The sequence below is a fragment of the Pipra filicauda genome, unplaced genomic scaffold (assembly GCF_003945595.2).
Source record: "Pipra filicauda isolate LSUMZ 115617 unplaced genomic scaffold, ASM394559v2 scaffold189_size1545977_pilon, whole genome shotgun sequence".
NCBI lineage: Eukaryota > Metazoa > Chordata > Aves > Passeriformes > Pipridae > Pipra > Pipra filicauda.
Window position 1 is genome coordinate 58791 of NW_024104297.1, and position 26697 is coordinate 85487.

The window sequence follows — 26697 nt, forward strand, 5'->3', positions numbered from 1 at the left end:
TTTTTTATTTTGTTTTGGTTTTCTGGTTTTTTACCTCTTAAGAGAAAGGCAAGTGAGTCCTAAAGTGAGAGGAAGCAAACTGCAAAGCAATTTAGGGTGAGTATCAATCATTTGGTTGAATGTCCATAGTCAATCCGTGCTCAATCTTCCCTAATCTGCACTTGAATACTACAGGATAAGGAAGAGGGACAGAGTGAATGTGGGAACGTGTTTGAGAAAGGGCAAAACTGCCCATCAGAGAGGGCAAAACAGGAGGGAAAGGGTGAGAAGCAGCAAAAAGAACCGTGTGAGGAATTGTGAGTACCAAGGACAGAGAAGGGGTGGAGGAGGCACTCCAGGGGCCGGAGCAGGGATTCCCCTGCAGCCTGTGGGGAGACCACAGGGAGCAGATACCCCCACTGCAGCCTATGGACGGCCCTGTGCCAGAGCAGAGGGATATTCCCTAAAGGAGAGGACTCACACTGAGCAGGGAGAAAGTGTGAGGAGAGGGGAGCAGCAGAGAGGAACTGCTACAGACTGACCACAGTGCACCATTCCCATCCCCTGCCCTGGCTGGGCCGGGTTAGAGCATCACCCCAGGTACAACCCATCTCTTCAGCTGTTATTTCTCATCCCCATTGCTCTCAGAGAAAGAAGCAGACAATTCTCACAGTGAAAAACCTGCCTCCAAACTCTAGATAACAGGTAATACAAATCACCAACTCTTGTAAAGCCAAATCTCCCTTCACAGGCAAATACAGTCAAGGAAATTACGATAAGTATCATCTTCTATCTAACTTAGATTTAATTCCTTTAAAAGGCTGAATAACTTTGAAGGAGGATTACATCTCTAAAATACACTTCTTTCAGGCATTTTCTTCACCACTAAAAAAAATGATTGGTTTTTCACGATATAGGCATTCATATATACACATACTCCAGGCTACAATAAAATGAAACATAAATTACACTCTGAAGTTGTACAGAATATGCAAAAGATATATCTTATCCCTCCTTGTTCATTACATTTTATTGCCAAAATAAAAATACGGCAAAATTAAGATTTTTGCTATAGCCTTCAAGTTTTGACACAGGACACTAATCTTGCATTTTTCTAAATCCTCTGCTTCATATGCTAGTTAAAGTACTGCCCTTGCTCAATGTATGAGCCAAAACAGATCTGATCATGCTGAAATCTCAGCCCCTTCAGACCACTGTATTTCAAGGAATCTTTTTGACAATTCTGGATCAGTGCTGGCAGCATTTCTTTGAAATCCATATTTGCCACTTCCCACTCATGGCAAAAGAAGCAGCTTTATTCTTTTGCACTGGATTCCAGTACATGACATTTTCCTTGGAATTACTGGGTCACACAAAGCAATGAGTGCTCTATTGTTTTCACAATACTGTCTTATGAGTCAGAGATGGCCATATTTCCAAAACTGCACCATGTAAATTATGAAATTATGTGCATTCTAAACTGTTTTGGCATAGAAACATACATTTAGATTCATTAAGCAGAAGAGCGGATAAATTAACTATACTTCAGTATAAGCATTCGTTCAAGTAATTTTTAACACCACTTAGAAATTCAGTCTTCATTGGCCATAAGACAGACACCCCAAAAAGCTTTGTCCAAAACTTAGACCCCTATGGAAAGGTAGTAGAGAAAGAGCACTGCTGGGAGGAGGGAAGTGAGACTGTGGGGTGTCTGAGGTGGTTCAGTGCTGGGCACTCAGCATCAATTCTGACACAGAGCCAGTGGCACCACCATGGTGGACAAAACATAATCAGGTGGGAGCCACCAATGCATAACTATCATATATCCCACAGGCAAGGCCATGCCTTTTGGAATAATTACATCTTATCCACTGAAAATACCTCCTGGTAGTTTAAATTTGATATAATATGCCCCTCATTCCACCCCATTAGTGTGTAATGTGGCCTTGCCTGACCAGTTGATGTTTTGCTCTGGCCAGAAGTAGCAATTTTGTAGCTTAAGTCATATGTATATTCCTATCCTAAGAAAATAAACTACAAGAAACGAGGAGAAAGGAGAGGGGGATTATGAGCTATTTCACACATAATAAAACCACATATGTAAAAAAGTATTTGTGATGTGCAAAACCAGGAAAGGGTTTATATACACAGAATATCATTGTTATTGCCTGTAAGTACTTGAATTTGACTGTTTCACCTCTAGATGTCAAGGACAATAGTTAATTTGTACAAAGTAGATAAATGAGGTGGAAACTAATCAGAAGAGGTTTGTTTATCTGTTCTTTGATGATATATTACACTACAATAATAAGACAGTAACTGTGAGTTCTATCTGATTGAGAATAACTTCCAACATCATTTCTCATTTTTCCATATCAGATCTGAAAGCACCTCCCAGTCTTTGAAGTTCAGCAAAATTCAAAACCAGTAATTAAGCCCAGTCAACTGGTAGCAGGGGATTTTAACAAGAACAGTAACAACATTAAAATCCACCAAGCCTGTAACACATTATATCCCTCGAGTCACTTCTCTGCATGTTACCTCCTGTGTCCTCTGAATTTAATGGTCACAAGTACCAGATTACATTAAAATGGTTAATTTTAATTACCCATTAATTAAATGCATCTCTTTGTACTGGACAACAGCAAATGTGCATGTGGTTTTAATTGCATTTTACTTCTTCAAAAATGTGAAAATACCAGTTGCCTTTTGTTAGTAAATTGTATTTACAATGTAAGAAAGCAATTCTTTCAGAACACACTTAAGGTCATACTTTGATTTAAAAATGTGTATGGCTAAACATGCCCTTAACAATCCACTACAGCCTGCTTGCTTGCTGGGAGATGGGAGGACTGGGAAAGTTTTTAAAAGACAATTTTCTGTCTTATGCTGAAAACCCAGAGGCTTCTCAACCAGCTGATGTGGCTCAGCAGAAAACACAAACTTCCAGATCAAAGACCACTAAGAAAATTGAGTAGTTCACAATTTCAATTTACTTGTCTAAAGGCAAGAACCTCTCTTTCTCTCCCTTCTGACCAGCACTGACATGGGAATGCTTTTTCTAGAGCTCACAGCAGCAGATCAGCCATTGCCCTCCAAAGGCCAAGACCTCCAGAGCTGGAGCAGTGTAACAGAACACACAGGGCCTGCTTCATTTTTTTTTCCTAATTATAAAACACTGCTATTTGATTTCCATTAAAGATGCTCATTAGAAGCTATTTATTACAAAAATAATTTACAGGATGGAGAAAGTTGATAAGCAGCTACTATTTCTGACAGCAGATTTATCAATAGAGAAAATGATAAAATAAATGAAGAAGGGGGAAGAAGTCCATTTAGAAAAGTCAATGAGACTAGATAAAAAAAATAAATTTATGTTGTGATAAGTGGTAGGAATTTGATTTAAAAGAATTTATAAACCATACGTATGGTTTTTCACAAATGCATAAATGCAAGTAGAGGTCTAATACAATCCCATTTATTGCCCTGCCATCTCACTTTTATAGATGTAAAACTCACTGACAGCCAAGTAAAAATAATGCATTACTTCAAGAGTCTTTAAAAGAAAAGAAACTGAATTATTGTTATGCAGTAAAATTTATATTGGCTGCGAGTGTCTTCTATCTCCTTTTTATAAAACATACATAAATTTTAAAATGAGCTTATTAGAGCCTTGCCTGCAACACTGAGAGCTGTTTCCAGATTCAGTCACATAGGGAGTCAGGGATTCACCTTGGGCTTTTAGGAAGGCACAGAAAGACACCAAAATGTCTCATTGTAGTAAGAATTTCACTTTCATAGGTCACAGTCTAATTTTGCAGACTGTTGCAAAATCAGAATATTTTAGATAACCTGTAAACATTTTGCTTTAGAATCCAATGTGGTACATGTGTGGGATTTGAACACCATGAAGAACCCTGTAGGAACTGAGTATTTTCCACATCTGGGAATAGGCAGGTGCAACCCTAAAATGAATAGAGATTAGCTGCACTTACATATTGGGCTGAGCAAAGGGCATATGTGTATTTTGGAAAATCAGATTTTAAAAAGTAGATATAAAAGACTGCTAACAGCTCATGTGCCAAAAAAGAGGAACACAGAGTTCAGCTACTGGCAAAATTATCAGGGTTTAAAAATTCTTTTCAAGGGAACAACAGTTTATTTCTGTAGCTTTACTAAGAAGATACACAAGCCTGAACTTTTGAAAATGGGGAATCTATTTCTTATTTTGTTGTGGCTTTAAATTTATTTATCTGCAGCACAGCTTATTTTACCACACACGAAAAATCCAACCCATAACACGTGGAGAGTCTGCTCCTACTGTTTCAACTTCTTCAATTTTTTCTTAGGGAAGACTGACAGGCCATGTTTACCTCACAGCAGTGATGGCTGGAATGGTTCCTGGGAATGCTGTTTCCACTCAGTTTTAGCCTAAATGGCAAATTCTTCAGAGTGCCTTAGTCATTCACAAGTAATCAAACTGTCAGATGGGGAGGGATTCTCTCCTGCAAGATGAGTTATATAATGAAAATTCTGACAGTCTTTTAATTATCAGTGGCACAAGCGGGTGCTACTATAATAAATCTCTCTTTCCTAAACACAGATGAATCAAAAACCTAATTAGTAGCTTCATCAAAGCTCTGTAGGATCAAAGCTGGTCAAAAATATTATACAGGAAATGCTACTCCAACAGGGTTTAAAATGAAGTCAGTCACTTGAGTATACTTAAACACCCCACACTGGGAACCAAATAAGAATGCAGTATAATATGCTGCATGGAAAAATATCATGTTACATTACATTATGGAACCTTAAATGCACATTATAGGTTGGGTTTTTTCCATTTACTTATTTTTTAAGGAAAACATGAAGGACACTGAATTGACTAAATGAATACCATAGAATTCTGTAACAATTAGAATGACAATTCTACATTAAAAGATACTTTCGATCTACAGTTTAGAGTAAAATCAAGGAACTGGATGTTGACCCTTGGTAATCTGGGGATCTATTTCTATCTCAAATAGCCATGATACACTCTAAGATCATAAACCAAGGCAGTCAACTCAGACAGCAATTACAAGCTCTAATAAGGAACAGCAAATTAGTGGTTCGGAAAAAGCCCAAAGATAGAAATATATCCAAATAAAATATTCAAATGATTCTGAGCATGTTCATTATAACATATCATAGCATGTTTGTTATTATGTTAGAAACATGAAAAAGACTTTCCTCTTAGAAATTAACCTTTGCATCTGCCCCTGAGAAAGGATGCTTTTCTAGCAGAAATGCAGTATTATCAGTGGAATTCTGTAATACACTATGAGGAGCTCTAAAGCTCTGACACTTATCCTATTAAATGGCCACATACATTTCCAGAGTTGAGTAAACCAGTCTAAAATACTGCCAAAAATATTATTTCACATTCATTTAAAAGACTGTTCTTCACTTCAAATGACTGAAAACAATTACAAGCTATCTTCCAGTCTTTCATTAATATCATGAAGATAAAACAAATGCCTACTCCTTGCACACACAAAACAGAAGAAATTACTCTTCTGAAAGAAAAAATAACAGAAAGAGTCACAAACCCCATATAGTTAGAGAAATAAAATATTACAACAGGGTTTATGTGACATGGAGATAAAACGTTAATGAGGAGATTTCACAATTGTGAATGACAATATGTTGTCAATGGGAGCCAAGTTCCAGCCTGGCCCTTCATGACTTCCAAAGCCACAAAGCACTGGAAAATCACTGCAAAAAGGAAACCTTCAGTATTGCCTAAGTAGCTCTAGGGCAGTAGGTGGGAAATGCACTTAGAAAACAATACTGATTTGATACAGAACAAAAAAAAGCCTTTTGCACTAAGAACTGAAACATTTTGAAGGTCATATTAAACTATAAATTACAAAATCAGTATGTACTGGGATTTACACAAGAAATTGCTGAGGATTAAGTTCTGACAGATTGCTTTTGAAAATATTTGTGTATCATTTTATAATTACAGCTTTCAAAATGAGGTAAATTATCATAGAATCATAGAATAGTTTGGGCTGGAAAGGACCTTAAAGATCATCTCGTTCCAACCCCCTGCCATGGGCAGGGACACCTTCCATTAGTCCAGGTTGCTCAGAGCAACATCCAACCTGGCCTTGAAGATATCCTAACTGCAAAAAAAGAATAGGTAAAATTGACCTCAGCTGAAGTCCTGACTGAGTTATAGTGTTTGATGGCACTTCATTCCTTGGTGCCTGCACAAGCTATCCCATAACACAAGCACAACAAAGCCTGGGAAGTGCAACAGGAACACATTGTTTGGATCCAGTTCAGTGAAATGTCCCCATTTCTTTTTCTGGTGATTCATTCTTTCATTTCTTTTGTAAGGGCTGCTGTACTTCCAGACTTTCTTACTTGAATTACATTTCTATGTGCAGATATTGTAAAAACTTATTTTTCACTTTTAGAGTAAGATATTGAATTCTCACTCATCACAGAAAAAGCAAGCAATGGGAAAAGTGAAATCTGGGCACCTATGGATTTTCATCAAGTGCATGCTTTTTTTGAGGCTGGAAAGGTACAATGCCATCTGAAATCAGAACATCTGTCATGTTCTCCAATGAAACTTGATAAGAAGAATGATGAAGAGGCACATGGAATGCCTATGGAAGTCACTTTCAGTTCAGCATTTACTGCAATGTTTGCATGAAAGCAGAATATCACCAGACATGAGTTCAGTTTTGTGAAATGAAACCACAAAACAAGGCATTTCAGATCCACATTATATACAACATCTGGGCATTGGTCAAACAAAACAAACTCACCTTCAGTAAGAGGTTCCTTTGCTCTCTCCTCCCCAGGGTGTGTTTCATGGGAGTAGCACCTGAGAACCACACAAGTAATTGGGGTTCTAAAGGATGCTGTAGCACCTGTCACTAAGTGATACATTGAGAACATTTGTAAAATAAATGGATTCCCTCCATTTTGTCTTGAATGATATGTAGAGGAGGCAAGATACTGTAATGATAAATGAAAATTTACTAAAACCAGTTTAATATCACCAGAGTAATTAAGGTCAATGCTCATACCATCAAAAGCCAGCCTTCTAAGAGAACAGTAATGTTCCAAGGAAATACAACCTACTAGAACTTTCTATCCTTTTCCAGACCAGAAACCTTTTTCTGATCCTCAGTGGTAAACATTTCCCTAAAACTTTAAAATAAAACTATTTCCAGGCCCCAAACCATTTGTCCATACATTTATCCAAAGCTTTTAGATTTATGTTAGACAAATAATTAAATGGCATTAAAAAAAAAAAAGGTTTTGTATTACACAAACATTTCCTGTGTGGTGCCATCCTTCCCAAAGGTTTAGGGTAAGATATGCAAGCTGACCCTAAGAACTCCTTCAATGCCTTCAGAGAGCTTTAAGCAGTAACAATGGTCAGGCATGATTAAGCCACCATTATTAATAATTGAATGGGATTTTCTCTGGGTGATCTGTTTTGCTATACATATGGTCATGACTTAAGCCTAAAATATAGATATGATGAAAATTGCCATAATCTGGGCTTGCATGGCTTTGTGTGATTCTAGAGCCGATGTCCTGGAGTACACAGGATAAACAGCTGAGATGAAAAGAAGTTGAACTGACTTATTTAGTCCATTTTACTTCCTGCTTTTCCTTTTGCTGGACTCAAATTATTTTCAAAACATCAAACAGTGTAAGTAAATAGGATGAGAGAAGCTGTGAAAGGTGATATCAGTGAATGAGAGCACAGGTAGAAAAAAAGAATCTCAAGGAGAAAACAGGAGATGAAATTCAGAAAAATAAAATTAAACTGCTGTTCCAAAGCACAACATGAGGTGTCCTGGGGCTGACAGCATATTTAACTGGTTGTGGTGAAGTCACACCCCGAACTCATGTTTTCTGAGTTCCTGCAGAATCCAAACCTACACTCAGACAGAGCTGTTGTGGTTATGCATGAACACCAGCTGAAGCTTATCTCCACAGACAGGAAATTCAACTTATCTTTTACCAGCGTGCATTTCCTGAAGTCTGGGCAGGAATTACCTGCTGCTAATCACACTTGTAAGCTGCCAAGCTTGGCCAGATTCACATCAATCATCTGCTGTCTTCCAGTTCCTGCCGTATCAAGTAATACCTTCTAGAACCCCATGGTGCTACTGGGACATGACTGTGCTGCCTAATATTTTTGATACTTTCTTTTTTGTCAAACAGCTGAAACTGGTCTGCCAGCAGAGTTATCCATGGAGGAAAAAAAGCAGTGACACAGACAGCATTGTTTAATAGTGTTCAGGCAGAAGTATTTCTAGGAGTACTGTAAAAATGATAAAGACTATGCTTCCACTTAACTCCTGAACTGCACAGTTTATTTTTTTAAACAATTTAGCATATATATGCACACTGTGAACAAAGATGAAGCCATTGGATCATGTAAATGTTTTTAAAACTAACTGAAATGCACACATTAACACTTTCAGTGGGGTATTGCTAACTCAAAATCTGCCTGTGGTATTCAAAACACTTCCAGGTTTTCTGGAACTCTTTATTAACCATCTCCTTGGCAGAACTTAAAAGTGCAGTATCCATTTGGGGCACATCACTCTTTGTGTGGAAACTAAAACTGGACCCCTCACAGAATTCCACAGGCAGTAGTCATAATCATTCAGAGCAAGCCATTTTTAGACCATTAAGAGAGAAATTACCCCTACATGTTGTAGAGAGGGGAAAAAACCCTAAATACCACAACAGTTGTTGAGACACTGATAAGCCATCTCATCAAAAAAATGGATTTCAGATACATCAGATTTTTGCTAATTTGCTTCAGCTTTCCATCTTTTCAAGGTTAGTCAGCTTATATTTCAGACCTAAATGCTACATGGAAGGTCCTGAGATTTGCTGCTTTTTTCTGAAGTAGCTTCTCTGCTCTTCCCTGGCCTGCACCCAGTTCGTGTCAGCTGCCTGCATGTTTGCACAGGACAAGCTCTGCAGTAAATTGTTTACTTAGTGAAAAGTGTGACATTTTAATGTTTGTGGAATTTGTTGCAAGGAAAGCAAGCTGTGTCTGGGACAAGCTCCAGTTGAATAGCCAAGTCATTTGACTAGGCATTTTAAAAGACAACAGTATATACCTCCTTAAAATCATCAGTACAACTGAAACTCTGTGTATACAGAGAGAGCTCTGAGTTAAGGGGAAAGATACTCCCAAAGCTAAGCCAGTACTCTTCCCACACATATGAAGAGAGTGAATTAAAGCTGGATTTGGGTTACCATGTGAAAAGGGAACAGAAGTGCAGTGACCTGCTCATTCCATGCCATTGCTCTCTTCCTGCTTGGCTCCAGAGCCAGTTAAAAGGCTGCTGGCCTCTGGCATTCCAGCACTGAGGGCCAGACCTTATGAAATTTGACTTTTGTTCCTGTGAAAAAGGTAACTACCAGCATGAATGGACACGCCCTTATCAATTTTTTAACACCACTTTTTCCTCACTAGGGCTCCAATGCTCTAAGCTCAAAACTCAGAATTTCCTCACAGCACCTCAGCAAGGAGGTTTTAGAAACTATTTTTGTGAAGATGAGAATTAAATTTTTCTTACTGGGAAGTTCTTGGCACAGGAAACTGTGCCTTTAATGAGGTAAGAGGGCCCCTGAAGTCAAGTCATACAGGTTGGTGCAAGAAAAATGGATGTTCTGGACTCCAGCTAAGACATTCCTTTGTTGTCTGGGAACTCACAAAATATTAACGTATTCTAATAACCTACTTTTAAAAGAACGTGGTTATGATGAGCAATATAACACCGAGACTTCACAGTTTAGGTAAAGTCACTGTCAGAGGATTTCAGGTTTGCCATAATTGTAAATCGTGATTCCTGTCCCCACATAGCTCCTATGTCTCAGTAATGGAGAAGATTTTAAAAGAAAAATCTGCAGAAAATTGTGTTTCAGACCCACATTCTGTTGCATATCCTTGCAAAAAGGAAAGAGGAAAAGGAGATATTATTCTTTTTGTGCCTAAATCTTTAAAGAATATTGTTAACTGTATAAAATACTAAGAATAAACACTTGGATCATCTAATCTAAGCTTATGTAAGAGATTAAATAATGTTGCATTGCATATAAAGATTCCTATGGGAAGGCCAGAGCACTGAATATCTGCATGTTGTTGGCCATGGAATTTTAAGCAGCGTTTTTCATAAGAGAGTCAGACTTAGAAGGTAGAGAAATTTAGAGAATGTGAAAGGTGAGTGCATAAGCATGTCTGAAGAAAAGTCATTAATAGCATAAAATATTCGTCATAATATCCTGATAAATGGGCTTTCATGCATCCTACTCAGGATTCACTGCATTTCAATATGCCTTTTTTTAATTACCAGATGTAAATGACTTGACCTTGAGCGTTACTTGAATGCTGGTTCATGATTCTCTGCACGAAGACTCAGTTCATTCAACAATGTCAGTGCAGTAAATTTACAGTCATTTTGCCTCTAATGCACAAGTCAGCAGAGGAAGTTAAAGCCCTTTTGCACAGCACTGTTCCTGAGCTGAGGGTACCTTTTATCTCCTAACTGTAGTCTGTGGATGACTATTCTAGAACTATATGGCCATCACACACAAATTAAGATGAATTTTGTTGAGAAAAAGAAAGAGGAAAATTTACAAAGAAACTTCAAAAATAGCTGCATTTCACTTTGCTGAGGGACACCTTCCTCTTTTGCCACAGTAAATTTGTAATTAGGTAGAATTTATCTTGCTGCATGTTCTGTAACTGACACAGCCCAGAGAGAGAAACTGGTTTGTTGTCCTTAAGATTTAGATCACCAGAAGTTGTAACATCACACATCAATAACTGAGAATTCAATTCTTAATCAGCTTGCAAAAGCAAATTCTGTCTCCACTGTCCTTTTTATATTTCCACTTAAGATATATTCCAGCCATTGCATTACTGATGCCTGGATTTACAATTATGTGCAATGGTTTCCTTCACTTTAGGCTAATTCCATCAAGTTCACTGTGCCTGATAAATTAATTTCTACAGATGTAGGCAGGGTTCATCTTCATAGCACCCACACAATGGTTCAGGGACAGAAAGACCAACACCTTTTTAAAAAATTACCTCCACCAAGTCAGAACTTGACTGTCTTGACCAAAGGGCCATCTCTGGTGGCCTTTGTGGCTCAGCACATTCTGTTTCCACAAACAACTTTTCACTGTAGAAGAAATAAAAATTCTCCAACACAGAAAGAGAAAACTGCAAACTTTTAGAAAAAAAACACCAGAAAGTCTAGAAGTATAGATGTTTACAGAGAAGTGTGTATAATATCAAATTAAAATAAACAGAAAAATAATGAGATCATTCCAGACATATCACTTCTCATTCAATAACTGGCCTATTGCAAGTGCTCTTGAAATACCCTCTTCTAATTCACTGCTGGTATGAATCTGGGTTTGGAACAAGGCCATACATCTTTTTGTTATGAAGCAATTTTCTGATCCTCTGCATTTATTACAGCTTTAATCCTGACAGTTTATGCCTGACCTTGGTTATCATTTGATATTTATACAATACTAACTGGAATCTTCTGCATGAAGCTGCCACAACAATCACACCTAACATCACTTAATTCTACAACAGGATTCTTGCTTCTTGTCTCCATTTACCTAGAAATTTGAAAATTGCTGGAAAAAGAGAGACAGGTAGGGAAACACAAAGGAGAATCATCCAGGAAGTAAATGAGAAAAGGGACCTGTCAGCTGTAATTACTGTATAAATGAAATACAAACCTGTCTTGGTAATTCACACACCCCTCCTTTTTTTTTTTTTTTTTTTTTAAGAAAACTGCAGGCTTATGTTTACATTTCTCATAACAAATGTGATTTTTTATTTAAGTCTCCTTGTCTTCTAATGAATGAAGAGGCAGAAAACTAACCTAAACTATTGTCTTATAGATAAGATTCTTTTGTTAAGAGCTTCAACTGGAAGCTTCCTATTCTTCAGTGAAGTGTTATGACACCTACAACATTTGAGCATCACTGTATTATCTCTCTAGAAATCATTATTTAGTCTGTCATAGTTCCCAATCATCACTTGCTTAGTAACTTCAAAATCTTGTGCAAGGATCTACTCCCAGTAGATTTCGTGCACTTGTTCATAATTACAGTGGATTTACCAAGGCTGGAACACAGTCCCTGATGTGTATTGTTAGCAATCAAGAGCTCCTTTGACCTTTCTTCCCTTACTCTCCTTGAACACATGTCAAATACTTACATATATTGATACTTGTCAAATGTTTGGGTTTATAGTCTGTATATTCCCTTTCTGGGTGTCTTTGCTGTTTATCCCCAGAGCTGACGACCTAAAGAGGATGACTGAGCCATTCTATGATGCTGTGATTCTACACCATGAATACACACTCAGTTATGACTGTCCAGCTAACTTAACACTAGAGAGCCAGTTAATAACATTATTCCATTCCTATTTACAGAAATATAGCTTTTCATGGACATATGTAACTTCAGAGTGAGAAGAGCCACACTGAGCCTTTCATCAGTTGTGCTTTCTCATGCTGTCTCTATTACCTAATTTTTTAAAAAAATATAATTTTTTTAATATTCTCCAAACTGTGTAGCATTTAAACCCATGAATTTTTACTACCTTGCATGAAAGCAGTCCTTGCTGACAGGGCACAGAAACTTTGTGACAGGGATAATCCTTCCTGTGATTTGCTCTCAACTGCTGAAGCCACAGTTGCTGGGGTGAGCAGTCACAGATTGCCACTCAGCACAGGAGCATGATTCAAATAGAAACCATTCTGAGCACATTAGCATTGATAATTTTCTATTTAGTTGTTATATTTTCCAGCCCAATGAACAGAGACAACACGCCTTCTGCTTAGAGATTCACCGTAACACAGAAGGTGGATGTCCCTGTACCTGTAAATTGAATTACCTTTCTTCCTGTTTCTCAATTAACGGCAAATTAATGTGGTCTCTTTTGAGCTTTCATGTTGGTTGAGTTGCCCAGTCAGACCTCCCTGAAATATCAGAGCACCATTTGGGAGCTTCCTTTAATTGAAGTAAAAAACCTGGAGCAGCAGCGTGGTCTGGAGGATTAGGCAAGAAGGTGGGTGACACAGCCAGGTGTTCTGAACACACCACGTGCCTTTGCAAGCCTCTCCTTTAAGAAAGAGCAGAGTGTGGGAAGGTCCAAGTGCTCAGAGAGGCTTTGGATGAACTGGCAGAATCCCAGTGTAGGTGCACATTAATGCAGCCCTATTCACTGGACACACCAGAAGCTGAATTTTCTAGTGACTTTCTCTTGCATTGTTATATTCAGAATTTTTAAAGAACTGTGCCCAAGCTTTAAACTGAAACACTTTTCTGAACAGTTTCAAAACTTCCAGGCAAGTGAAAACACCCAACTCATTCAGTGCAATTGTGATAGTATATATACTACATCACAATGCATGTAATTGAAATATCTATTTCAATTTGATTCTTTTCTTTCACTGTTCTGGCAGGTGACAGAGCAGTGCTTGAATATATGGACCTCTTTTACACAAGTTTGTCATTTTGTTTTTCATGCTTCTTGTATTGAGTGAAGCCCTAAAACATTTCCTTGTTCTTTTTTGGGAGGTTTTTTCCCTCCTCTCCTGCTAATTTTCCTCTTATTCAAAGAACGCTTTCATTCCCATAGATAATTTTTATTTACAAATTTGTTGTGTCACATCTGGTTGCATCAGCTAAAAATGTTCCTTTCTGTGTTTTTCCTACTGATGATTTTGCAACATTGTTATTCAGCCTCAGTGAACATTGTCTGTGGTGAGTGTGATTGCATTTCAAAGCTGTGTATGATCAAAATGGAATTACTATAATTATTAGCTCAGTTTTAGAGTGCCTAGTCAATATTTATCTGTACAGCTTTGGATGAACGGAACAAGTAACCATGTTCAGATTCTGGGATAAAATTTCTGCTGTCATCAGGGCTTGTCTTATTTATATCAAGCTAATATTTAGAATTACTGATATCAGCTGTCCAATTCAGAAATAGCTTAATAGTCTCTCTATTCAACTAAAAATTTTGTTGCAGTGGTTGTGGAAGACTCCAGCTTATCAAATATCTCCTGCAGTCCACTGCTAAAGCTCAGAAGCCAAAAATGTAGGGTGATACTGTACTACATGATCTACAAAGGTGAAACAAAGAAAACTCTTATACTTGTATAGAAAGGAATTTACATCATCTTACTAGGCTGAAAACATAACCCCTGCACAGTATGACAAGGAATGAAACCTTGGATGCAACAGCCACCAAACTACTAAAATCCATCACAGCCATGGTAACAAGTCATGAATATGAAACTCAGTGGAAACTAAATTCCATAGTGCCTTAACAGAAATGTTGGAACTTCATGTAATCACCTGAGGTATTTATTTTTGTACCTTTTGTGCCTTCCTCTGTGCTGACTTGTACAAACCTATTAAAGTGAACAGAGCTATTCACATCAGTGCCAAACCTGCACCACCAACACTGACCCCAACTGGGTTCAGTCTTTACAAAAAACTTGTGGAATTCTGCTGAATAGAAATGAATACGTAATTGCACTTTCAAAGTATATAGATACCAAGCAACTATAAAAAGCTCTATCCCTGTCTGAAATACCAAAGAACAATTATATTTGTTCTTGTTTTGTGCTGTAGTTATGCAATAAAATACTTGACCTGTTCAGGTAGCTATGATTCCAAGTGAAATACCATCTGTATTTCATGATCTCTCAGTAAATAAATTCTGCCAGTGCAGTAAAAAGACTCATAAACTGTGTGATTTATTCGATAACGGAATAATGTTCTTCTTTGCAAACCTAGACTTTAAATTTGATCTATCTGCTCAGAATTTCTACCAGCATACACAGACAAGATGGATCATATTTCAAACATATTCTGAAGGAAACCTGGGGTGGGACACTTAAGAAGAAACTTAAATTAGAAGCTCATATTTTAAAGAAAAAGAGCAAAAAGTTGATTTCACCATAGAAAAATTCATCAAACCTTTCTTAACCTGTTAGCTGCATTTTAACAGACTCCCAAAAGGGCTTTCTGCATTTGATACCTTACTCTCAATCCACATTAAAATTCCCAAACCAAGCAAACTCTGTAAAAACCCTGCCACATAGCCTGGGAACAACTGTGCTAATATAACTCTCTATTTCCAGTAGCAAGTGACTGCCCCAATCATGACACCAGGTTTCTAAGTATGTGTCCTGTGAGTACAAATGAAGAAAGAGTCAAACTAAACTAAATATACATGCAGTTATTCAAAAAACCCTACCACATGGGCCACCTGCTTTCCAACTCACATCCTGCAGGCTTTTCAGTGCTCTATCACCTTGAAATTCCTGCCAGGTTTGTACTTCTCTGGGGTGCAGCTTTGCACTCTCTGTGAACATAAAGCTAAACCATGGAGTTCACATTTCACTGTCATTCAGCATGGAAACAATTTCAGCTGCTCATTAATGTTAGACTCAGCTCAAACTTCTGAATGCTACCAACTTTTATTAAATTCTTTACAATGTCTGATTCACCCAGAAAAGATGCACTTACTGTTTTGTGCCTTTGTTGAGGTAGAAGGACACTTCCAGTCTCACTTTTGCCATTGTGCAAGACCTTTTCTGCCTTTATCCCTCCTCCTGTCTCCAATTTAGAGCTCAGTAGGGCAGATGGCAGCAACCCTGGACAGACTTGGCTTCTATCCCGTGTCCTGTATTCCTGTATCCCACCCTCTTGCCAGCCACAGCCACCTCAGGGGGATTAAGTTAAACCCCCACCACAGTCAAGTGCTGCTGACAAAACCTGTGGATCTTGCTCACAGTCCAAAGTATGTTTTCAAAGAAAAAACACCTCACACAGAACCCTGAACTGCCATTAACACAATCTATTTCACTTCATTTATCTTCACCTTTAGTACAGAGCAAGTTCCTGTCAGTCAACTTAAAAACAGCAAAGTCTAATAGCAATTTACCACCAAGGCTTTTATTTCTAAAATATGTTATGTAGATAAGGAATACTTGAAAGCTTAATGGTTTCTTACTAGATCAATGATACCACATAAAGGTGTTTGCCTTTTTAAGGGGAAAAACAAAGGTTTTTAGGCTCCGGTCTCATTTCCTTTGAACTATTTTTCAAAAATTTAAAAAAAAAAGTTGGAAAGACTTCATTTAGTTTTAACAAGGTCAACAGAGCAGTGAAAAAATTAAAATGAAAAGAAACACGAAACATGAAATGAAAAGCAGGTACCAAAGTGGGGGAGGAAGCAAACCTAAAAGCAATGTACACTTGAGAATCACAAGATCTTTACTATTGAAACCTCAATATTATCAAACACCTTCCCCAAAATCACCCCTGTTTCCAAGTTCCATGTTTTCTTCCCCTCAGTGGAGTCTGAATTCAGCTTGTCCAGAGCTCTTTGACTAAGCCCAGCCTCTGTTTATATTGGACATTCCAACACACCCTCCAGTCACCACCAATATCAGCACCTGCAGTTGTCGCCAGGGGTCGGCTGAGTCTGACTCTTGGGATTCCAGTGTTGCCACCATTTCAGCACATGAAGGATTAACAATATGACACTTCTTAAACAAGTGACAGATTCTGAAACAAGAGGGTCAGATGATCTCAGAAGTGCCTCAAAATAGAAATTTATTCCCATGCAGATTTTTATGATAGCTGTCTTTATTTCTCAAGGGGATTGTCCCCACTTGACTGAGATGACACTCTTTGAGGTACTCAGCAAAGAGTGAATGTGACCAGCTCTTGTACTGATGGGTCACCCCTGTCAGGCTGCGTTGATAAATAGAAAAGTCTGTCAGCAGAGAGCAGAGAAGATTTCTTTTAAATTAAGCACACCCCAGAGAATAGTTTTGGTCTGAAAGATACTGATTTATAAGATATGTTCTTCATTAAGAGTTCTAAAAAGTTTACTGGGAATTGCAGGAGAAAAAAAATTTAAAAGCACTTCATTTTATGTGTTTATAGAGTCTGGTACATACCTCAGAATTATACCCAAGTATCACATCAATGAAACACATGAATGTTTCCTTCAGCTGTAACCATTATTCTAATTCCTTGTTTAAGCTCAAGAAAATGTTTCTCATAAGGATTTGTTGCATTTTCAGAAGTAGTTTGTGCCTTACAACAATGGGCAGAGGAAATTTTCAAAAGTTGCAGGTAAATTCTTTTTTTAAAGGACTGAATATATTAGTTAGTGAAACTTCCATAGTCATCTGCACATTTTTCCCAAAATATTGCAATGCTCAAAACAATTTTTTTTTAAATCTGACACATAAAACATCATGGAATTCTAAATTCAGAATTAGCACTGAAACCCACTTTTACCTCTGCACATTTTAGTTTAGCAATGGAGGGAGGATGTAAGAAAATACCATAAACAAAGATCCATCGAAGAGGTAAAATTCTATTGAAGTTCAATGGGTTGGGTTGGGGTTTTTTATTAAAAAAAAAATCCCCACTATCTTCTTGTGGTAATTTTCCCCCCAGGTTTAGACTTGGGAATGCTAGCACTTTTTTTCAGTTATAGGATGAAAAACTTATGAGGAATAGGTTTCCTAAAGGAAGTTATTCCAGTTCATTAATGGTCAGAAAGTCACACAGAGATGAGATTGGGCCCTAGAATGAAAAACAAGTTTTTGAGCCATTGCCAGTACTTTGTTATGTGAATAAAGATCACTGCATTATAACAGCCCACAGTAACACATCACTGCAGGAATATCAACAGGCTTTGGCAGCACACTTTTACTTTTTTTGTGTTTACAAACCCAGAAGAGAGACCGATGAAGATGACTTTTCCCTCTGAGCCTGAATGCCAGACTGCCAATTCAAAACTTGGATTAGAAAATCATCTCTCAGGTCCAGTGGGAAAACACTATATTAGCCACTTTGGGCTTTTAGAAAGACACAATCAGGCAGGCACCCTGGGCAGTACTTATCCTTTGGGTTTATTTCACACACTTTTGGGTGCCTTATCAGCAGATCACAGATTTGTGACTCCATAGATTATGTCAAGTTACTCTCTCTATCTATAGGACTTCCTGTGGAAAGAGCAATAATAAGATACAATAATCAAAACCACAGACAATTTGGCAAAATGCTTCAAGAAAAATACATCTTTGTGGTAAACATTCCTCCTTCAGATGCCATTAGAGTAACTATGCAATTCATAAGGCTCGAGTTGAACAACTGGCAATTGTTCTGTATTACTGCTGGTTTATCACCTGCTGAAATTGTTTTAGTAACAGTCTCTATAAATTTATTATAGAAGTTATCTAACAAGGTTTTTATTTTCACTAGACATGTTAGCTCTAAAACCATGAGCCTATCAGACTTTTTGTTCAGAAAGCCTGCACACAAACAAGATTACAAATATCAAAATAATTGAATTTGCTCAGGTTAGTGTATTAATAAAGTTTTCTGCTTTATGTAAATTCCTATAAAAATCAGACAGACCAAGTAATCACTGATGATATTGCCAAATGCTGGCAGAGAAGCAGTGTCATATTAATAAAACATTTCTGAGTTGCTTCATCCTGCAAAGAGCATAAGTGGAGCGTGGAAGAAATATATAACAGCATTCACCAAAATGGAAAACCTAATCCCATTTAAAAAAAATCATGCTGTTAATTCACTTTTCCATCTAAATAAGCTGAGAAGCTAAATATAAGCAAGATTCACTGTACACAAAAAAAATGCATGTTATGCCACCAATTCATATCAATCAGTTTCAGCCAAGGATAAGAGGTTTTGAGATTCCACATGATTCTTCTAAGAGCAGACCTGCTAATTCAGTGACAATTGTTCTCAGGATTATCTGTGATTATTATGAATCCAACAAGAAGCATGTGGACCAGAATTCAAAGAAATTCATTAACCCGAATGAAAAAGCAGCTATAGAATGAAATTCTGGCAAAGTATCCTCCCAGAGAATGGCTTTATAAAGTATTAATGGAGTGTGCCCACTGTGGCAATACAATAGGAACTTATCCCAGAGGAATATGAAATGCAGCATCTTTCCATAACAGGGCAAAGACAGTCTTTTTTCTGTTGGTTTTTTTTTATCTACAATGAAATTGCATCCAGTGGTGATACCCCAGTCATCAGATTGTTACACGGGAATATTGGTGGCAGCCATTGTTGCAAGAAGTCTTTAAATATAATGAAATAATAATATAAAGGGGGAGGAAGGAAGAGTTTCAGAGCAGCTTCTTGTGTGTACTTGTTATTCTTGCCACTTGCTGTGAATATCACTGGGAAAGGTCACTTGGATTTAGCAGTTCACAGCATCATGAACTGCTGGCTCAGATAAAGGCATTAGACTGTGGAAGATTATAATATGTTCTTCCTTCTCTAAGATATTAATCTAAGCTGCACCTCTTGATCTCTACACACGAAGTTTAATTTGCCCAGCAAAGATTGCACTGAACACCATCAAAATATTTTCTTTTGATATTGGTCCAATAGAACCAAATGCCTTTTAATGACCCATTTAAATCCTACTTTTTACAGCAGATTAGTGCAACCGTGCAGTGTACAAGGCCTAAAGATACTCACTACCCCATAATAAGTGGATGCTACCAAAAATCACCTCCACACAACTATGTCTGACACTGCAAGCTTTCCAGGATTACCAGCTATACAATAGCAGCAATATTCAGAGCAGTAGCTGTGGAGAAACTGCATAAATAAAACACAGCCTGAAACATATTTATTTGAGATTTATCTGTTCACACTGGACAAATTTGAGCAATGTATTATTAAAAGTAAAAATATTTAGAATTTACCCGGAGTAAAAAGTCAAATTTGACAACTGTATCCCTACTTCTATCAATATTTAAGTATTCGCTGACATTTGGGAAATCTTTTTGAAACAGTTATTTCTCACTGCATTTTAAGGGCTAATGTGCACATCCCAGCCAAACTTCTGTCATCTATCACTCTAAAGAAAATAAAAGAACTAATTTGACTACAGTATTAAAAAGATTTAGGACCGTATTTCTAGAAGTACTACAGTGCCTTAAAAATTTGATTCTTGGGGGAATGGGAACCACCCCAAAGGCAGCTAACAGGCTAATTAAAAATACCCTTGGAGGTGATAAGGATCCAAATTAGAGAATTAAACTTCATCAGATCTGCCCATAGGTCTGATCTTTATGTTACTGTCTTCCATCTTTCCCCACTGGGTGGCCAAAAATACCAAGTTTCTGCCCACTGGGTGGGAGGTGCTCTGGTCAGAGATCAAACCATTTATATGCTCATAGATCATTTGGAAGCAAACTGGAAACCACTGTGGAATGGGGAAGGCAAAGAGTATCATTCTGTACCTGCTGGGTTCTAACAATGCCCTCTGAATTTGAACCATCACCTGAATTTCATGCAGCTGTGAACAGCAGAAATAGCTTTCAGGAATGCCTGTGTAAATCCTTGACTTGGAGGAGAACAGTGTGTGATTTCATAGAACTGATGAGACCTAAGGTAAAAACTTAGTGAATCACCCACAACATTTAATAAAAGTTGTTGAGAGGTATATTTTCAAATCAATAGTGAATTTGACATTTACCATATGTTCACACATGGTTTTCTTCACTGTATGGACAGTATAAAAACTTCCCATGAAGTTAATAATTAAATTAAAATAAAAGATTACAAACAGGATGAAGAGCTGACAGTTTTCATAAGCTCAAACTGGGTTAAGTATTCATCTTAAATCCTAATAGCACCATCTGATGGAGGATCATCACAACACCACAGAAAGGATTCAAAGTGTGCTAGAAATTAAATTGAAGATGTTCAATACATTTCCTTGATTTGTGTACTAAACTGTAAGCACAATTATATGGAATACTGACAATCTGCTAAATAAACCTAATGCAGATTTTGACATTTTAAGTCCATAAAAGTTTTGATTTAGTAGGAAACAAATCCAGCCTGAGATTGCACCAAATGGAAGAAAATCAGACACCTCTTTATATATTTAAACACAACTGGTATCCAAGTCAAGTGTTTATTGTTCTTAGGCACCCAGGTTCTCAATATGGGATAAAGTGAAGAATAAATGTTTGTGCTCCTTTAAAGGATACAAAGTAGAGCAATTTATTAATATGTGGGTCACTGAATATCAGAATGGGGTAAAAGAACACAGGCATCACAAGGGCAACGCTGGAGGAGAAACCTGAGGATCAGAGCTGTATGCAAAACACAGCAAGTACAGGTGCTTCAGACAGACCAGACAGTGGAAAACGCAGAAGAATCCAGAAGAAAGTAAGTTCATAAACTGGTCCTACAAAGTCAGAAAAATCCACATGTATCACCACACAAGACTTCTATTACTGTTTTGCAGAAATGGGTTGGATTTTGGCTGCCCTTTTAATAAGACTAATATGAACTTGCAAGGATTTTGATCTGTTGACCTCTGAGATTAGGAGTACTGTTAGTTCCTCACATATGCTCTGAAGATAAGAAACCTACATCTTCCAAGGATATCCTGTTTATTTTTATTAATCTGCTTTAAAAAACAAAAACACAAACAAAAACCCCAAACAAACAAACAACAAAACAAAACAAATAAACAAAAAAAAAACACATAAGTGTCCACAGAGACTTTGGGCAGCTCACACAACAGGAGCACTGTGCTGGATGGATACAGACTATTTAGGAAGGACAGGCCAGGAAGGTAAGGAGAGAAATTGTCCTGTATGTGGGAGAGCAGATGGAGTGCAGCTCTGCCTGCTCAAGTTAAAATTAATTTTTTTCAGCTAAATCTGATTTATTTTTAGAATTTTTTTTTCAAAACCATTCAATTGTTACTACACCAGAAACTGCCTAAGATATGTTTAGAGAAAAAAAAAAAATTACCAGCAGTTTTTTTGCTAGAATTTTTTTTGAGCCTCCAGATAGACAATAAATCAACCAAGCAATGTTCTTCCCAGAAAAGTTGTACCATTTTGAAAGCAAAGACAAAATATTAAGAAACAAGATAACCAATTACACACTGTTGGCTTCAGAGTCTTTTGAACTGTGGAAATAAACAACAGACATGAGAGTGAGTTCTGAAGCAAAAGACAAAATTAAGGAAAAATAATGGAGAGAAAGACAAGGCAAAACACGACACAAAAAGATTGTGCTGAAGCCATTCTAAGTTATGCCTCTTTTGAAAAGCAGAATCCTGCAGTAGAATATAAAATCAGCCAATATCAATAGACCTGCTCATCACAGAAGACCTTAGAGGCCAAGGCTTTGAAGCTAAGCACACCTGCCATTCAGTCAGCTCCTGTACATGCTCTTACACAACATTACTTAAATAAATGCTCACTACTTTGCATTCGCAGGACAAAGGAAAATTGGACTTATTTTTGCAATAAAAATTTAAAAGGCTTGTTACAGCTTTTTTTTTTTTACTGGTTTTTGTATGCATTGGTGTTTATGCTTCATTACTTTAATTTTTGGTTTTTTACTGCCAGTATTGCCCTAAAGCTAAGGTGGTAAACTACAAGCTTTTAAAGCAAGCAGGTGTTTCTTCTTGTGGAAAAAGACTGCAGCTCTGCTTTATGCCAGGAATAAATTTTAACTTTTAAAAGCTTTCAGAGGCAGGTATAAAATACATGAATTATTTAATATCTGCAGTTCATTTAGGAGAACTGAAATCCTTTCCAGACTTGCTATTAGCATGGTCACTAATGCATCAATAAGAGCATGAACAGGTCAAAATCACCCTTGTCATGTGTATATTAACTTTACTGAAGTTCCATAAAAAAGAGTATTACTTTTCCAAATAGTGCCAAGAACTTAACATTTCCAGGGTTTTTTCAACCTTTATGCAGAATACAATATGTTTTTTAAATACATGAAAACATTATTTTCACCAAAAACAATTTTGTTTTCTTCATAATTACAAAATTTAAACAACTATATCTACATATTCTGATGCCAAATATTTTCCATGCAGAGTAAAACCCCAGGAATTACCTTTCTTCAACCATACAAAGACAAAACTTGTCTGACCAAGCTAAACAAACAAACAACCAAACAAAAAAGTAAAATTAAAAACGAAAACTATATTGTTCTGTAAGTTATGAAACTATTTTCACCTTTCAGCAGTGGAAGGAAAATAAAATTTCCTCAATTTCTCTTTTCAATCTTTACCTTCCTAAACAACTTCTTCTGGAGATGGAGGAGAAATAGGGGGAGAAAGAATAGGTAAGAAAGAGATTAATTCTTTTAGAATGACACGTTTAAGGGGAGAATTGTACTTTATGCAGAAGGCAAGTTGGAAATGAGATCCATAACGAATTTATTTCAGTGCATTTGCTGTTATTTTTTATCTGACTATGCCTTTTTTACCACTGTGTGATCTGATCACTAACATGACACCTCGATGTGTTTCTTCTCAGTGTAAACACTTCACACCCGTGGGCGATGCATCTCCAGGGGTTCTGTGTATCAAAGGAAACCTGTAGCCAGAGGTGAGGGGCATCCAGAAGCCTCCAAAGGCCCGTAGGATACAAGTGTACTGTCAAGGACTGTCAAGTAGGCCTGGGAAGTGATTGGTATGGAGGGCAGGTAACTCGGCAAAAGCCGTATCACCATGAATCAAATTCCTCATTTCCTATTGATCCTAAAATAACTTCTACGCTGCTGAGCTCCACGCCGAGCAAGTGCCAGGAAAGGAAAGGATTTCAGGTGTCTGGGGCCTTCAGTTTTGATGTAGGATATCACTGAAGTGGAAAAGGAACATCAGAATGTACGAGGAGCAGAGCGCGCAAGAGACGGGAGAATGAACAGTAGTTAGAGGGATATTTTAAGATTCCTTAAAGCAATGTATTGTGCAGATAAATTTTAATACAAATAAGTTTTTAAACATTGTAGATGCATTTATCACTCCAATGTTGAAAAAAAAAAAAAATAGAGATATTTTCTATCCTCATTACTATGGCAATATTCACCTCTTGGTTGCTTCACAAATGTGTAAACAATACCATTATTTCCAGCTCTTGGCAACTGTGTTTCTGAGGTGCACAGTGAGACAAACACAAGGTATCAGCTACCCCTCCATACAGCCCTGTTGTCAATCATCAGAAGAGCTGGAGAAATAGAATCTTCAAAATTAATTTCTTCAGTACAATTAAATAGTCCAAATAATAAAAAATTAAAGTCAGTATCACTTTAGCCAGCACCACTAGCAGCAATCTCTCATTTTGCTGTCAATACATAGAAACCCTTTCAGAGGCAGAAAGTTGCAGGACTAGTAAAGGCACAACTGACTGTAACCAACATTATCTACTTCAGTCAACAGTTCTATAACTCAGGACACAAAGACTGCCTTGACTAGTTTTCAAAGAAAACATTTTATTGGCTTTTTTCCCCTCCCCTATTATATCATTCAACTGACTTCAAGTCCACAATTTTTCTTTCATACAGCCCAGAATGAGTTTACCAAAGATTTACAATAGTGATAAAGAGCCATTTCCCTCAGAACAGAAAGCTGAAGGAATCCAAATGATACATAGAAGTGAACATCCATCAACCAGTCTTTTTACTCCATAAAGCAACGTGGATATCCACCAAAGCACAGAGCACTGTCACAACAGGTTCTGACCTTAACTGTTTGGGACACTGAGCATATATCCTTCAAGGCTCATTTCTAAGATGATTTGGATTTGAAGAACCATTTTTTCCCTATAAAACACGACTGAATAAGTAAATAATACAAAGATACTCATTCTTGGTTTTTTTCTTTCAAAGACTTTCTGTTTGCTAAGGTCAGGAGAATACAGTGTAATACAATTTGAATTTATGGTTAAAAAGTAATAATCACTAATCAGCTATCCCTTATGACAGTAATCAGTTTTGTCCATTTTCTCTCCATTGTACATGTTGCATATATTCTCATTTTTAATGTGGGACTAAGACACATGACTGTGAAATGCATATATTTGTATTTAGATAATATATCCATACAATGTCCATGTTACGCAAAAAAAAAAAATTATCATTAAAGACTGAAGTCATTTGGAAAAGTAGCTCATAAGCCTTCAAAATTAGCTAAACAACTTTTACATTTCATTTTGTTTTGTCCAATAGAAATGTCTGGGTATTGAGTTCAATATTTCAAAACAAAACATCCTCTGATTCAAACCCAGTATTTCCATTGTTAAATGTTTTCATTATTTTCCATAAACATCAGTTTATTTTCATAAATTTCTTCTCTTTGGGCTCCTTCCCCCAAACCATAAGTGTTATGTTACTTATTTAATGCAAGTGGTTGATCTTTTATATACATTTACATACATTTATCTGCAATACCATGACATGTGAGATAACTCATCCTTTAGTAGTTACCAGCTCATACTCAAACATATTAAGTACATTGAAATTCCAGTGTCTTAAGATACTGAGGTCTTTAATTTAGTGCATTCCATAGTGCAGTGACAAATAGTGAAAACAGTATCCTAAAACCAGAATATTTTCAATTTCTTCAAGGCTGTAAATTTCATTTAATTCTTTAGAGCAGATCCATTTTCAATTGGCAACTCTGGGCAAGATGAGGAAGCCTTGGAAATATATAATACTCTCACAGAAAAGCAATTATTATTTATTCTGAAAACCCTTCTGCATCTTGACAAAGATTATAAAACAAATCTTCATCTTTTTATAGTTCCTCAAAATTTCACCTGCATTTATTAAGAGATCCTATCTTGAAGCAAGATCTTGATTTTGAGTCAAATAATTATAAAAAACATTGAAGGCAGGACTATGTAAATAATACCATATCACTGGCAGTGGGATGCTCTGTCAGACAGAGCAGTGTGCTGAAATTTTCTCTCATCTGTCATTCTTAGATGTAAATCCAGATGGGAGTATTTCAAAAGCAAACACAACAAGCAGGAAAATGAGATAGAAAGCAAGGAACAGACCATAATTTGAACGTTACTATTCATGCCTTCAGCAGTTCACAAGATAAGAATGAAATGTGGATAGTTTGGTGACATGGTTCTGTTTTACTTGAAAAAATATCACTGAATCTCTGTGATTGATTCACATGTCAGACTGCACAAACAGAAAGATGAGATTTTAAGAGGAGGAGCACGATATTCTTAACAAGCTTATACATCAACATTTTTTATTTCACATGAAAGATCCTTTTTATAACTTTGACTAATTAGTACTGACAACAGCAGAGATGAACAAGGAGATTAAAGTCACCCTTTGGCACTACTTTTACACGATGACAAGGTCAGAAATAGCACAGATTTAGGTGATACATATAAAACAGCCTCCAATCTCATTCACACAATTTAACTCAACAAGTTGTTCCAATTTCCAATATGCAACTATATTTCATTTGTTACAATTTCTGCATAGCATCAAGAAAATAAAGAACACTGATTATAAATTCAATCTGTTATGTCATTTAGTCAAAGACTACATGAAATGCAGAGAAGCACTGTTAACCTACTACAAGAGTCACAAATCTTTCAGGTGGACTATATAAACTCTGAGGATTCCATTAAATCTGCAAAAATGGAAAACAACTTTTCATTTGTGGTCACTAACCTCAGCTGCTGTACTAAAGCTGAAATTGTCTCAGACCTTGGTGACTGAATTCTTGTTCTTCAAATGAACATGATAACATTTCAGCTG